Source organism: Pongo pygmaeus, chromosome 13, assembly GCF_028885625.2.
Source record: "Pongo pygmaeus isolate AG05252 chromosome 13, NHGRI_mPonPyg2-v2.0_pri, whole genome shotgun sequence".
In the NCBI taxonomy this organism is placed as follows: Eukaryota; Metazoa; Chordata; class Mammalia; order Primates; family Hominidae; genus Pongo; species Pongo pygmaeus.
In genome coordinates this window covers 51,492,542-51,507,978 of record NC_072386.2, presented here as the reverse complement: position 1 = coordinate 51,507,978, position 15,437 = coordinate 51,492,542, and the positions used below count along the sequence as shown (strand labels likewise).

The following is a 15,437-nucleotide window of genomic DNA, read 5'->3' as shown; positions in this document are numbered from 1 at the left end:
CCTAACATTCTATCCCTCAACATGCCATGAGAAAAACTAAAAAATTCCTATTTTGTTTTACAGTAAACTTTTTTCTGCTGCCCCTTTGTTTCAAGTTCACCCTTCTAATCTTGTAGATTGAATGGCTGTAGGGGCTTGCTAGGGTAACAGTCCATCACAATATCCTTCTAAGTACAGCAGCAGTCTTCTTTCCAAAGTGTGATCTTAGGATGTGGAATCAGTCCAAGTCTTAAAAGAGCATTACTTCACCCCTTTATTTTCTGCTACAGATGCGAAACAAGTTGGAGAGAGGGTGAGTAGGAGCAAAATTTCTCATGAGGTAAGAACAACTTTTCATGGGATCTACAGTACAGGATTTGCTTTTGTAATAAAGTATTATCTTCTGTGAAATTTTTGAGATGAATAGAAAGAAAAGATGAACAGTGGGGAGCAGGAAAGCACGTCAGATATGTTGGAATACAGAGTATTTGAGAGCTTTTATTTGCAGACGAGCTGCTTGTTACTGATATGCCAAAAGGGGTCGCAAATTTCTATTATAAAGGAATTTAGGAAGAATAAACTGACCTCTTAATGAAGTTTGTAAATTGAGAAGCCAACGGCCAAAAGTGAATATATAAATGGCAAAAGAATTTCAAAATGAACAGTGCTGAAGTTGAAGTTTAGGAGTTCAACTCCAAAGAGAGCCAAAACGTAAAGTTTAGGGGCAGAAGAAGAATCATAATTGCTGGTTTAAAATATTAAGATGGAGGGAGGACGCAGAAAGTAATGAGCCTTAGACGTTGACAGAATTGTAACTCTGTTGGCTCTTTACATGAGATTTCAAGCCTGCTAAAATCTCACCCGCCCAGATCTCCCTTCTAAGGCAATTTGGGTCTCTGCCAAACTTTGGTTAATAAAAAGAGTCTACAGACTCCTCCGAACACAGAGCTGCAGCTCTTCAGGGAAGAAATCAAAACAAGATCACAAGGTAAGACTGAATATTCTGGGAGATTTTTAGTCAGATTTTGCAAAGTTAAACCTTGGGAACCATGGAGAACTGTGTCTTTTTTTCCTGAAAAATAAATGATAAGGCCAATTTGTTATTATTGCTAATAGCAGTAGAAGTCAATGACAATAGCTGTTACTAACTTATAATTCCATTTGCTTTCCTTTGGGTGATTTGTAAAATTAATAAATTGCTAAAAGAGATTGTAATAGTTTTTATAGTAAATTCTGCCCCCTCCATGAAACTTTATTTTATTTTATGTTTTTTAAGAGATGGAATCTTGCTCTGTAGCGCAGGCTGGAGCACAGTGGCGTGATACTAGCTCACTGCAGCCTCCAACTCCTGGGCTCAAGCAATCATGCCATCTCAGCTTCCCAAGTAGCAGGAACCACAGGCACATGCCACTATGCCAAGGTAATTTTTTTAGTTTATGTACAGATAGGGTCTTTGCTTTGTTGCCAGGCTGGAAACTTTATAAAGCAAGTTGATAATTCTACTTCTAATTCCTAATGCTTACTCAAGACAAACATGCTTACAATTGTTTACAAGTGGTTTTCAGTAAAAGGGGACATCGCTAAGATGGTAGTTCAAGCCTGTAATCCCAACACTTTGGGAGGCCGAGGTGGGTGGATCGCCTGAGGTCAGGAGTTCGCTGTCAGCCTGGCCAAGAGGGTGAAACCCTGTCTCTACTAAAAAGACAAAAACAAACAAAAAAATTGGCTGGGCATGGTGGTGGGCACCTGTAATCCCAGCTACTTGGGAGGCTAAGGCAGGAGAATCGCTTGAACCCAGGAGGTGGAGGTTGCAGAGAGCCAAGAACATGCCATTACACACCAGCCTGGGTAACAAGAGCTAAATTTCATCTCCAAAAAAAAATGATGGAAACTTTGAATAAAAAAATAGCTTCACAAAGAGGATTAGAGATGCACTAAATGAAGTAGGTTGGAATTGTTCTTTAGTTCTTTGTTCTTAATGGGACCTGACCCTGGACTTTAATCTCTGATCTGCACAGACAAAACCAATTCACTGAAACCATGGCATGGCAGTGAAGAGTTTAATTGACACAGGGCCAGCCAGCCATGCCACAGAGGATTCAAAGTTATTATTCAAATCTCCCCCAAAATTTGGAGGCTAGGGTTTTTCAAGGTTAGTTTGATGGGCAAAGGGCTTAGGGGAATAAGTGCTGCTGATTGGTGGGAATAAAATCACAGGCATGTGAAAAATGGTCCTCGTGTATGCACTGAGTCTATTTCTGGGTGGGAGCCACAGAGGAGTCACTGGTCATCAGAAATGCAAAAGCCTGAACAGACATCTCTAAAGGTCAATCTTAGCTTATACAATAGTGATGTTATTTACAGTAGTCACTGTGGAAGTTGCAAATCTTGTGACCTCCAGAATAATGGCTAGTAATCATTTTACTACGCCTACATCTTAGCAGAATTCAGGCCCCTCTCAAACTCCTAACTTGGTGGTCTTTCATTATTTTTACCAAGGTGGTTTACTTTTGGTGAAGGGTTATTATCATTTAAAACATACACTAAATTTCTCGCAAAGTTAGCTTGGCCCAAGCCCAGGAATGACCAAAGGCAATACGGAGGTTAAAAGCATGATGGGGGTTGGTTATGTCAGATCTCTTTCACTGTCATAATTTTCTCACTGTTATTTCTCACTGTCAGTTTCAAATACAAGAATTGAGAGGTATCACCCCCTCAAAAATAAACTTTTGTGGAAAAACAAGGAATTGATACCCTAAGTGGAGAAATTCAAAAGCTCATCAGTTTTGCTACTATTCTTCATTTATAGACTTTCCTTTGAAGATCGTTTTCTTTTCTTCATTCCTTGCTTTCTGCCTCCTCACAATTTTCTCTGCCTTTTCTTTCCACACATGAATATATGCCTCCAGACTATTTTAATTAAGAAAATAGCACAAATCCAAAAGTATGTCCTGTGGCTGCATACAAGTCAGAGACTTGAGAGTGAAGTGTCTAGGGCAAAGACTCGTATTTCCTCCTCTGCACTGTGCTTCTCCCGCTGAAGCATCCTTCTGTGCCACACTGGGGTACTATACTGTTTCCAACATTCTTACTTATTGCTTCTCAAATTTGTCTTTTGAATACTTAATGCTCCTCTTTTGATTTCCACCCAGAAAATGTACCTCTCTGAGTTCAGAAAACTTCAGAATCCTCTATTTCCCAAAGTTTAGAGTGCTTGAACTGAATCACACAGCTCGGTATTGTCTTAAACAGTTAAGAACTTCTAGCACAAGCATCGCACTTTCCTCAGCTCATATTTCACATTTTCTCCATTCTTCTCTGAAAGGATCCTGGACCTTCTACCAATCTTTGATTGGTTATTTCATAATTGATTTCCTAAGCAACCTAGATGTTTATCTCTTTCCCATCATTGTTTAGCTTACAGTATCTACAGCCAGAAAGCACCTCTTTCCCTTTCCCATTTATAGAGAGAAAAGAATCCTGAGGCAAACTTTCACTTAGGGGTTGAAATGGCCAGAACTGAAAATAAGGGAAGAGATTGAGAAACAGGAAATGTCACTCTTGGCCAGGGTTTTCCAGTGATTAAGGAAACAGAGCTTACAACTAACTTCGGGGAAATAGGCATGAAATTCAATTGTGAAAAGTTAAGCTCCATCAGGGAATTAAATCATTACAGTGAAATACTGAAGAGGGGTCAGCATTGAGAGAATATATATATATATATATATATATATTCTCCCTACATGTATGTATTTTCTCCCTATATATATATGTCCCCATATATATATATCCCCATATATATATATATATATTCTCCATATATATATATATATGTCTACATCAGAAAATATATATGTCAGTAAATCTGATACCATAAGGGTTTTTCTGGAGATGTGAGTCAGACTGTGCCAAAATCAATGTATCTTTCATTCAAGTTGAAATTTTGGCAAACATGGTGGAAATCAAGAGGGTCATTGGATTCACCTTCTTTGTATCTCAGTTTGTAGCAGGAACATTTAGAAACATTAAGACCAAATATGAACTCCTGGAACAGCATAAAGAAATGGACCTTAATTCTATCAACAACAAAATGATTGGGTTGGGTTCAAGAACTTCAGGAAATCATGGTAGAACTTCTAATCTCTTCGGTTTCCTGTAGTTTCTCTGGTGCTGACGTCTGCAAGCAAAAGTAACTTTTAAGGGGACACAACCTTAGCGGGCCTCAAAAAGTTCAGGCAAAGTTCAGTATGCAGGGAGTGGTAAGGGGGAGTGAGGAATTGGGGGCGCTTCCTCCCTATAGAGGACTCCTGGCACATGCTGCTCATGTTATTATCGGTAGATTACAGTATACCTACAAAGGTATTTATTTTTGTTATGTATTTTTTAAGTGAAGACTGCAATATAGCATAATAGTAAAGACACAAATTTTTAGAGGCAGTCAGGCCTCCAGTCCATCATCCATCATTGACCAGCTGTGTAATTTTGGATCTTACTTAACTTTCCTGAGCCTGAATTTTTTTGTCTTGTGTAAAATGTGAAACAAGCAACAAAATCCCACTCAAGACAGGTGTTGTGATGGGTAAAACAAATTAGAAGCAGTCATCAAAGGTAATTTATTAATCACTGACCATTTACTAAAAGTGAGACATTTATCTTCCACATTATCCCTCACAGCACCTCTGTGAGGTAAATATTATCTCCATTTATGAAATTGAGACAGTGGGATTTGAAAAGATTGTAGTACTAACCCAAAATCATAAAGTCAGTAAATTTCAGATCAGAGATTAAAGTCCAGGGTCAGGTCCCATTAAGAAAAAAGAACTAAAGAACAATTCCAAACTACTTCATTTAGTGCATCTCTAATCCTCTTTGTGAAGCTATTTTTTTATTCAAAGTTTCCATCATTTTCAAATATGAAAATATTAACGAAGTGACATTAAAACCTTCTATCTATTTCCTTCAGGGCTACATTCACCTGTTGCCCTAGGGAAAGAGTTCCTGCCAGCCATTGTTCTCTTCTGTAACTTTTTTTTGCCATTCCCATTGCTATTTCCAGAACTAAGGAGAAGTTCACCCACAAACTTGGCTGAGTGCTTTACTTTTAATCAGCACCCAGTTTACATCTAATTCCCCTCCACTTTGAACATTCCATAAATTAAACGATTGTCATAATTTTCCCTAGCCATATTAGTGCCTCTGAGACCTTTTGCAATGGTAAGAATGTTTTGCTCATTATTTACGACATAGTTCCTAGCAAAGATTCAGTATTTCCTTAGAATTTAACAGAACTTCATAGTTTTGTGTGTCTGCTGTGCTCAAAGCTCAGCCACTCTAACTTCTTAGCCTGCTGGCATATTACTGGCAATTGTTTAAGAAATGCTATTTAAGCTGTTTGTAATTTCTTTTTAGAGGACTATATGCTTTTTTCCACTTGTTCTTTTCTTTGGATAATTATTAGACCCAAACATGAACTTCCTCAAATCTGAATTTATTAGTTCCGAAGTTTTTCCTCCCTAAATTTTATTTTTCCATTATCTCTTATACATATATATTATTTGTCCACATTCTTTAGCAATCCTGTTTAACAATACTTGATCAGTAGTCAGCATAACTGCTTCATATTTGTAAATTATTGTTGTTGTTATTGTTATTACTATTATTATTACTATTATTTATTTTTGAGACAGAGTCTGTCACCCAAGCTGGAGAGCAGTAGCTCAATCACAACTCACTGCAGCCTTGACATCGTGGGCTCAGGCTATCCTCCCACCTCAGCCTCCTAAGTAGCTGAGACCACAGGCATGTGCTGCCTCACCTGGCTAATTTTTTTACATTTTGTAGAAATGAGGTCTCACTATGTTGCCCAGGATGATCTCAAACTCCTGGGCTTAAGTAATCCTCCTGCCTCAGCCTCTCAAAGTGCTGTGATTACAGGTGTGAGCCACTGTGCCTGACCCATAATTGTTCAGTTTCCTTTAGTAATATTTCATTCTAAACTTTTGAACAAGTTTCAGGCACAGAAATAAGTACCAATATTCATTCTGATGTAATCTAGTGACTATCTCCAGCTTCCTGTTTTTTCCCCCATAAGAAAAAAGGTCCATATTACCTGCATGTATGGTGGCATTATTTTTTCTTCACTGACTTATTCAAGAGCCATATGGTTTGTGGAACCTTAATCATAATTGTCAGTATGTGGTGGTCATTTAATATAAAAAATTAGATGCTATTAACTCAAAGGAGCATAAGCTGTTTTACAAAAAATGTTGGGAGGATACCATGCCTAGGACCTGACAGGTAATGCTTACATCTGGCTGTCCAATTATTATTACTTTTCATTATGTCAAGTGGAAGAATTTCTGCTCAGTGCTATAAGGCCCATGAAATAAGATTCAACATTTAGAAGCATTAAGGTCATTTGCACTGTGATGTGACAGAAAAAAATATTTTTGTCTTTATATTTCTTAATTCATAAAAGTATAAAACTTAGAAGTCTATTATTTTGTCACCATCCAATTTTTTTCTAGGCATTTATGGCAAAAGCTGGTAAAAGAGCATCTGGGTTTAGACCCGTTGGTTCTCCCTACTATCTAGGTGGAACCATGCAGCAACTAGTAACCTCTAGAATGGCAGTTCACTGTACCTATTTTATGAAAAGTCTCTTGGCAAAGGAAAGTCTACCAGTTATATTTATTTCTCTGTGCATCAGTGGGTACACTCAAGAAGAAGTCATATCTGTCCAGAGTGGGAAAATAATTTAGCCTTATCTTTGGGGTAGAAGAGAGGTGTTTAACAGAGTCTTTTCATTTTAGTAGCTTTCACACTAAGCCCAGCTACCAGGTAAGTAAGGCTGAGCCAACTAAGAATTCCACAGAGAAATAATGAAGTCAGCAATTTGGGGAATAGCTGGAGCAGCTATTTGAAGGAGGCAAAGTGAAAACCTTGTCATACCATGGTGGTCAAGCTTCCAGACCTTTAAGTTGCATTTTCAGATCACCACACAAGGCAGTTCTGTTAAAACTTTATGGAAATGAAATATCCATGGTGCAGATTGTGGCTTATTTTATTCAGATAAATGACCAGGAAGTTTCATATCTATGAGAAGAAAGCCTCTGTACTCTTAAGTTTTAAATGGCTTGTAATAATCAAATTTAATTTCATCTAACAATGTTGTGTGTTAGCAGGCAGCCATTTGGTTGTACAAGAAAATCTCATGCCTTCTACCCAGGTGATATTCAAAATATTTAATAGCTGGCATGGCATTAGCAAAGAGAAATAAGAAATGAACCAGCCTTGCAGCATACCAGCTAAATACCAGCATTGAGAGGGACTCTCATTTTGGCTTTTGACTATGCCAGCTAAGTTGAATGGTGTGGCAGCGAAAGTGTTGTGGAATATATTACATGCTTTACAAAACTTTTAATAATCTGTTTTATAATATCAGTTATTTTTGTCACTATTCAATAAGCATATCTCAAACATAAGAAAAAAAGCCAGCAAAAGTTGTGCTGTCTGTAACTTTAGTCTTGGCACAAGGAAAAACTTTCACATATTTTTTGTTTTAGTCAAATTGTCACAGTTTAGCACATGGAATCCCCTTTATACTAGTTCACTTGTTCTTTTAAAATGTAACCACAGAATTTTAAATAATGCATTCCTGCTCTCAGGCAGCAATTTCTTTTTAATTTTGAAAGTGTTGATGTTGTATTAACTGATTTTTTTTTAACTTGGTAGCTACATTTGTTCCTGGAGGATAGGGAAGTCTGCTTAACAGTTGACTTTATGAGTAGAATGTTAACTGAAGATTGATTTTCTTTCTTTCAAGCTTTTTAATTAAGAAATATATCATACACATAAACTAATATATGGAATGCATATGTAAGTTCTGGAGAAAAATAATAAAACAAATACCTGTGTATTTATCATCCAGTTTAAAAAATAGAATATTCCTTATACCTCTGAAGGCTCCTCTGTGTCACTACCTAATTGCATCTCCTTTGGTTTCCCCCAGAGGTAACAACCAAGAATTTGTGTTTACTTTTCCTTTCTTTACTTTAGGATTTTATGAAGTTTGATTTTCAAAGTCTTGGCAAGTCATTTCATTTTGTCACTATTTGTCCCACAATGACTTAAGGCATGATTTACATGTATATGATATTCATAATCATTTTATAGACAAATTTATATATACAAAAATTTTTTGTAAACGAATGTAACTGATGTTTTACTGTTTTGCAAAAATAGAATAGCAATAACAGTACTATTACTGGTAATCTGCACTTTTTTTTTTTTAAAAGAGTACCTCTTGTTCTGATACAAAAGATTTTCAGTTTATTTTTTCTATTTTTTGATATATCATGTTTTCCTACCATATATAATATTATTTTCTTGATTTTTAGAACAGGAATTTACATATTCATGTTATACTAAAATTTTCTTTAAAACATAACATTATTTAAACATTAAAATGTTTAAACAATTCAACCATAAAGATATTAGTAACGCAATGTCCAGAATACATTAGTTGTTTGCCATTTCTTTAAAGGATTTAGAAAAAGTCAACACAGATTATACTTATATGAAAAATAAAGATAATTTATATCACTTGATATACTTTTAGCTGCAACTGGGGAACACAGAACTGAACAAGGCTTAAAACTTAAGGACACTTTTTGCTTGCTTAATCAGAAGTTTAGTTGGGCAGTCTCAGATTTGGTGTCAAAAATCAAGGATATCATCAAGGACTCAGGGTCTTCCCACCCTTCTACTCTACCATCCTCAGAGCATCTGTGATCTCTCTTCATGGGAAAAGATGGCTGACCCAGCTCTGAGCTTCAGATACTCAGAGGAGCCAAAGGAGTAGAAGCCGAGAAGTGCTTACTCCTCACATGCTCCTTATTTCAAGGAGAAAAATGTTCCCAGAAGTCCCGGGCCAACCCCTTCTCTTGGTCCTAAATTTTAGAGACTAAAGTCCTTCTTTCCCTATTTATATAAGCACTTAATTCATCCTTCAGAAACTCCTCTTGTTTTTCCTTGCTATTTCCTAAAGCTGCCTTCAGATGAAGGCTCCCAGAATCAATTCCAGTAGCATCTAGTGGCATATCTATGCAGTGGGAATAGAACTTAGGCACACTTTCACTGGCTCTAACTATATAACTGTAAAATCTGGAATAAATATCTTATTAATGTTTTATGTGTTTGAGAAATGTGCCATACCCAAATTAGCCTGCTTTTCTACAAAGGAACTAATTTAAAGATATATATTGCATTCTGTTTTGAAGGTGGGTATCAAAATCCAAAGCTTTGCCATCTGAAAATCTCATGCTTCTCTTTCAAAACAAACAGCAAATCAGCTGATAGGATTTAGAGTACTGCACAAAGAACTGTTCTTGTTAGCATTTGTAATTAAGTCATGCAAACCACTTTAGGCTTTAGAATCTGGGTACTATTCCCAGAATCAAAAGTGACTTAATAGGCAAGTTCTCATCCTTGGTTAAGCAATCTGTTTGATTGTATTGTTGCCAATTACAAATGCTCTCCTACTTTTTGGCATGTATTTGTGGTGAATTATGTATAGAAATCATTTTTCATGCATACATGCACACACATGCAATAGTATCTTTTCATGAACAAACGGGGTGATACATTTTGATATATTGGCATTACCTACCCTTGCAAATTCTTTTCCTTTGTGGATCTAAGGTATGAACTTTTCAGAAAGCAAACCAAGCCAGGTCCAAAGCAGTGAACTCAGGCAGAATAGATTTTTTTTTTTTTTACAGTTTTGTGAATTTATTTGATCTACTGACTCAGGTATATATAATAAATGCTGTGGCTTGGCACCTACCTTTCCCCTGTGTATTTCTCAGCAAAGCCTTTGTATATGCTGAGATTTGCACCCACCTCTTGTTACCCTCACCACCTTCTACAGACTGCTGTGCCAGAACTGATTTCCATGACTCAGATTTAATCATATTTTCTAAAACTTTCTCACACTACCCTCATACTGTGTTATAAGCTAGAAGGAAACAAATCAAGACTGCATCCTCTTACCCCCATCCAAAAAATGTGAGCAGTTTCATTGGTTCCTGGTGATGGGATATTGCCCTGTGTAAGAATGTATTCAAACAGTTATTAAATTCTATACATGAAACATAAGGAATCACCAAAAAGTTCCATGATAAACTGAAACTCTACTTTTCTTCACATTTTGTTTTTCTTTGTTGTTGCTGAATAAAGAAATGGCAGCAGGATAGAGGGAAGAGCAGTCACAACTATTGCTCTGTGAGTTGAGAGACCTGAGTTCTGGTCCTGGCTCCACCACATACCCATTTACTAGCTGTGTGACCTTGGGGAAGACCCTTCACCTGCTCCGAGTGGCACTTTCCTCATCTGTAAAATAAGGAGTTTTAGGCCACCTCTGCAGTTTTTAATAATGCTCAGTTGACTGCAACATGCACCTTGGTTCTGCAAATATCAAATGTTTATTTCACAGGTTCTAGGGCTACTCTAAGACTGTAAACTTCCATCCATATTGGACGGGTGATTTTTTTCCTCCTCCAAATAGTTTTATTGTCCTCAATGACTGACATTACAATCTTCTCTTTTCTTTTTCCTTTTGAAACAAGTTCTCACTCTGTCACCCAGGGGCTAGAGTGCAGTGATGTGATCACAGCTAACTATAGCCTGTACCTCCCTAGCTCAAGCGACCCTCCTACCTCATCCACCTGAGTAACTGGGACCATAGGCACATACCACCATGCACAGCTAATTTTTCCTTTTTACGTTCTGTAGAGATGAGGGCTCATTATGGTGCCCTGGCTGATCTCACTTTTTTTCTTTAATATTCTGCAATTTCATAACTAATATATCAAGATGTGGATTTTTCTTCTCTCTCTCTCTCTTTTTAGAGACAAGGTCTTGCTCTGTAACCCAGGCTGGAGTGCAGTGACATAATCCTAACTCACTGCAGCCTCAAACTCCTGGGCTCAAGCAATCCTCCCACCTCAGCCTCCCTACCAGCTGGGACTACAGGTGTGTGCCACCATACCTAGCTAATTTTTTTAATTATTATTTTTTTGTAGAGATGGGGTCTTGCTATGTTGCCCAGGCTAGTCTTAAAACTCCTGGTCTCAAGAGATCATCCCACCTCAGCTTCCAAAAGTGCTGGGAATATAAGGCTTGAGCCACCACCCCCAGCCCTTTCTTTCTTTCTATCTGCTTGAAATTCATTGAAACTCTTAGATCTAAGGATTAGGATCTTTCAACAATTCTGGAATGTTGTCAGCCATTATTTCTTTAAATGTTGTTCCATCTCTGTTCTAGCATCTCCTTCTACCATTCCAAATAGTTATAAAACTGTCTCATTTTTCTTCCAAGTCTTTTACTTGTTCCAAGTCTAAACTGGGAGTGAGACTTGGGTTTTAATCCTGACTCAGCCACTTGGTAACTGCATGACTTAGTGGAGCAGAACAGGAATCTCTGGGGCCCTTACGCACACCAACCTGCAAGGACTCTATGAAGTACCTGTAGCACTCATCATTCCATCCCCTCCTCGTTAGTCCCACTAACATTGCCCTCATTAGGTCCTCACTGCTTTTTGCCTGGGGTATTTTAACTGGCCTCCTAACTATTTATTCTTCTTGCCTCCCTGTCCCTTCTTTCCTTCCTTCAGATGTTGCTTCACACAGACATAAAATTATATTCATAAAACACACTCTAGATGATGTTTCTCATTTGCTTTAGAAACTTTCAAAAGATTCGTGTTGTCCATAGGATAAAATTCAAACTCCTTATTGTAGCATTCATAGCCCTCTGCATTCTGGTCCCAACATAACATGTGAAACTTCACTTTGTCTGAACTGAATTTCAGATGTAGTTGGGGTATGTATTTGGAAGGAAAAAAAATCCCAAATGTATTCTTTTTTCACTATCTTTATTTTTTTCATTTTTGGAGACAAGAGTCTCACCAGGTGGTCCAGACTGGAGTATAGTGCTATCAGAGCTTACTACAACTTTAAACTTCTGGGCTCAGGTGATCCTCCCACCTCAGTCTCCCAAGTAGCTAAGACTGCATGTGCACACCACCAAGCCCAGCTAATTTTTAAAAATTTTTTCTGTAGAGACAGGGTCTCTTTATGTTGCCTAGGCTGGTCTTGAACTCCTGGCCTCAAGTGGTCCTCCTGCTTAGGCCTCCCAATGCACTGGGATTACAGGCGTGAGACACACACCGAGCCCTAACTTATTCTTTATACCAAAAGTAACATTGAGTCAATCAAAGATTTATGTATAAAATATTAAACATTAAAGTTTTAGATACTATCATAAGTAAATTTATTTATAATCTTGGAAGAGGAAAGGTATTTTGAAGCAGAACACAAAACCAGAAGTTCTCAAAGAAAACACTGATTATATTTTACCACATAATATTTGAAAACTTATGTATGGCCAAAAAATGCCATTAGCAAAATCTAAACATAAATGACACAGGGGAAAAAGTTGTAACACAAATCACAGACAAGGGTCTAATTTCTTAGTTTAGGTAGAGTCCTTAAAAATCAATAATTTATAGAAATTGACAATACACATTTTTTTAAAGATGCTCAATCTCACAAAATAAAGGAATAAAATTTAAACTATCAGATATTTTACACTCTTTAGAAAGGCAAACCTTTCAAAGGTAATGACACTCATTGTTGCTAGAAAGATGGAGAAAAGGGTACTCCCCTGGACTGTTGACAAAACCGTTAATTAATACAAGCTTTTGGAAGTCAATTCATTAATATCTGTCAAGCTATAAGATACATGTACCCTCTGATCCAGCAATTCCACTACTAGGAGTTTATGCTACCAATAAACTTACAAATATTTTCAAAGAATCACAACACACACTCACACACACCCACACCCATACACCCATACACACACACACAACACACACAAAACTGTCAGTTGCAACACTAGCAATATTAGAAAACAAAAACAAAAATAAAATCTGGAAACAGCCAGTGTTAATCAATAAAACACTCGTTAAGATATATTTCTATGATTGAATGCTATTTATAATGTTACTTGTAAAAGAATGTTTCTAATATGTGAAAATATTTATGATATAGTGTTAATTGGAAAATGGAAAAAACAGCTTAAAATATATTTGCAGTATGATTCTATTTTTTAAATAAAAGAGATGTGTATAATTTTTTACATAGAAAAAAGAATGTCAGGATCTACCACACATACACTTTCCTGTCATTTACATATTTTCTAAGTGCACATATATCTTTTTTATAATCAGAAAAAAATTACTTTAAATGTTTTCAACTTTCTGTAGAAAAGAGAAAGGAAATTAAACAATCTGTGTCCTTCTATATTATATGTTATGCAATAAACATTACCTAGAGCCTATATTGTAAAGATTTTATAAAAGTTAATGATTAACTAAGTGTAACTCTTTGACAGTGCTACAGCTAGGCCGGGTGCAGTGGCTCACGCCTGTAACCCCAGCACTTTGGGAGGCTGGGGCAGGAGGATCACTTGAGGTCAGGAGTTCAGGACCAGCCTGGCCAACATGGTGAAACCCTATCTCCACTAAAAATACAAAAAAATTAGCCAGGTGTGGTGGCACACACCTTGTAGTCCCAGCTACTTGGGAGGCTGAGACAGAAGAATTGCTTGAATCTGGGAGGTGGAGGCTGCAGTGAGCCGAGATCGTGCCACTGCACTCCAGCCTGGGCAGCAGAGCAAGACTCTGCCTCAAAAAATAAATAAATAAATAAAATGAAAGTGCTACAGCTAAAATAATCTCTGTTTAGGATCTGACGGTAGGAAAAAGATAAGCTCCCACACGTTCTATGCATTTAAGTAGCTCCATCTGCATTGCCTCATACATCAAATGCTGTCATCCAATGTTGCTTAATCCATGTGTGTGTGTCTATATAAGTAGAACTGAGATGTAACTGCCTTAAATACTACAATTGCTGACTACAGGAAACCTCATCATCTGAGACCAGCACTTTATAAATTAGGTGAGTGTCATAACCAGTGTGCAGGGATATTTGCTGTATATCATTGGGAATAGCAGCAAAAAAGAACAAGTGATGTTCCTATTGCCATATGTTCTGAAATATTTCTGATATAAAAATAGGAGAGTAATGAGTCAATTTTAGTCTGAAAAAAAATGGTGAAAAGAGTGATCAAGGCAAAGAATTTGCAGGTTATTTGAAGAAAATACTTTTTCAGAATAGGATTTGAAAATATTTCCTGACTATGCTTTTGACTTATCGTGTGGTTCTATAAAGGGTGTTGACTTTCTCTGTGTCAATGACTCCATTGTAAATGTGGTATTTTCAGCTTCTCTATCTTGCTCAATTATGCAAGCTAATACTAGTGTACGGCAAAGTTCTTCCAAGTGCGTTCTCTCAAACTAGTCCATGAGGGTGATAAGAGGGGAGAAAAAGGTTATGAGATCAAATAACTACTGAAAACAATAGTTAAACAAAGGTACCCATGAGTCTTCAATAAAGGACTATCAACACCTTCTCTATGCTAACATGAGTCTGACTCTCCTAGAGATAGAATGTAGATTGGAACATTTCCCATATTTATTTGAAAATGTAACTTTTTATTAAAATATTCTAAGATTATAAAAAAAGAAAAAGTAACTTTTTTTAATGACAAGGAATTGTTTTTTCTAGGATATAAGTATCCTTGGGTAGAAGAGAAAACAAACAACATCAAGGCAATGCAGTTTTTATGTTAGTAAAGTGTTACTTCATTATCTACTGTGTGCAGGTTACTATTTAAACTATTTTATGTACAACTTAAAATACAACTACAATTGGGTTCCCTATCTTATTATTCCAAATGTGTGATTACAAATTAACAACCATATTCAGAAACTCATTATTTCAAAGAAGTTGGACAACTGCTTTGTGTATAAGAAAGGCTGAGTGTTTGGAGTTAAATTCCCAGTTCTGATTATTTTCTTCCTGTTTTGAGGAGGAAAGGGAGAAAGAATGGAGGGAGACAGGATAGGGAAGTACTGGAATCAAGATGGAAGTCAGGAGGCTAGATTCTGTTCCTGGTTCTGTTTCATAATCCTGAGCAAGGCACTTAATCTTCAGAGTTTCAGTCTACTCATCTGTAAAGTTAGGGGCTTGGTAAAATCATATGTAAGATCCTCTGCTTCTACACATTCTTGACCAACAAAGGTAGGAGAATCAGAGGAAGAAAATAAAAGTTGATGTGAAGTCTTCAAGCTGTGTAAGCACAACATTTACTCCCATGGCAAGACTGAGGGACAGAATAGGTAGTCTTCAACTGGCTCACCACTGAGGATTTTGCACATGGGACTGGATGTAAATAGGTGGCAAGCACATAATGTTATAGCAGTTCTACCTAGACAAGATCATCTGGAGTTTCAGCCTCCAGAGGTTTGTCCAGGGACAAAATGAGGGTGC

General features: G+C 37.0%; 1 protein-coding gene across 7 annotated transcripts in view; it reads left to right on the top strand.

Annotated features, from left to right (window-relative positions):
- The first annotated feature begins 260 nt into the window (after positions 1 to 260).
- Positions 261 to 15,437, top strand: part of IL33 (interleukin 33) — a 34,691-nt gene continuing 19,514 nt past the window's right edge. For 2 of the 7 annotated variants that reach the window (XM_054500822.2, XM_054500820.2), the window contains exon 1: positions 896 to 967. The gene's annotated coding sequence lies outside the window, so the exon portion shown is untranslated. Of the gene's footprint in view, positions 320 to 848; positions 968 to 1,336; positions 1,400 to 13,941; positions 14,004 to 15,437 lie in introns of those variants that run through there. The other 5 variants (XM_054500821.2, XM_054500817.2, XM_054500815.2 and 2 more) reach the window with 5 other exon arrangements.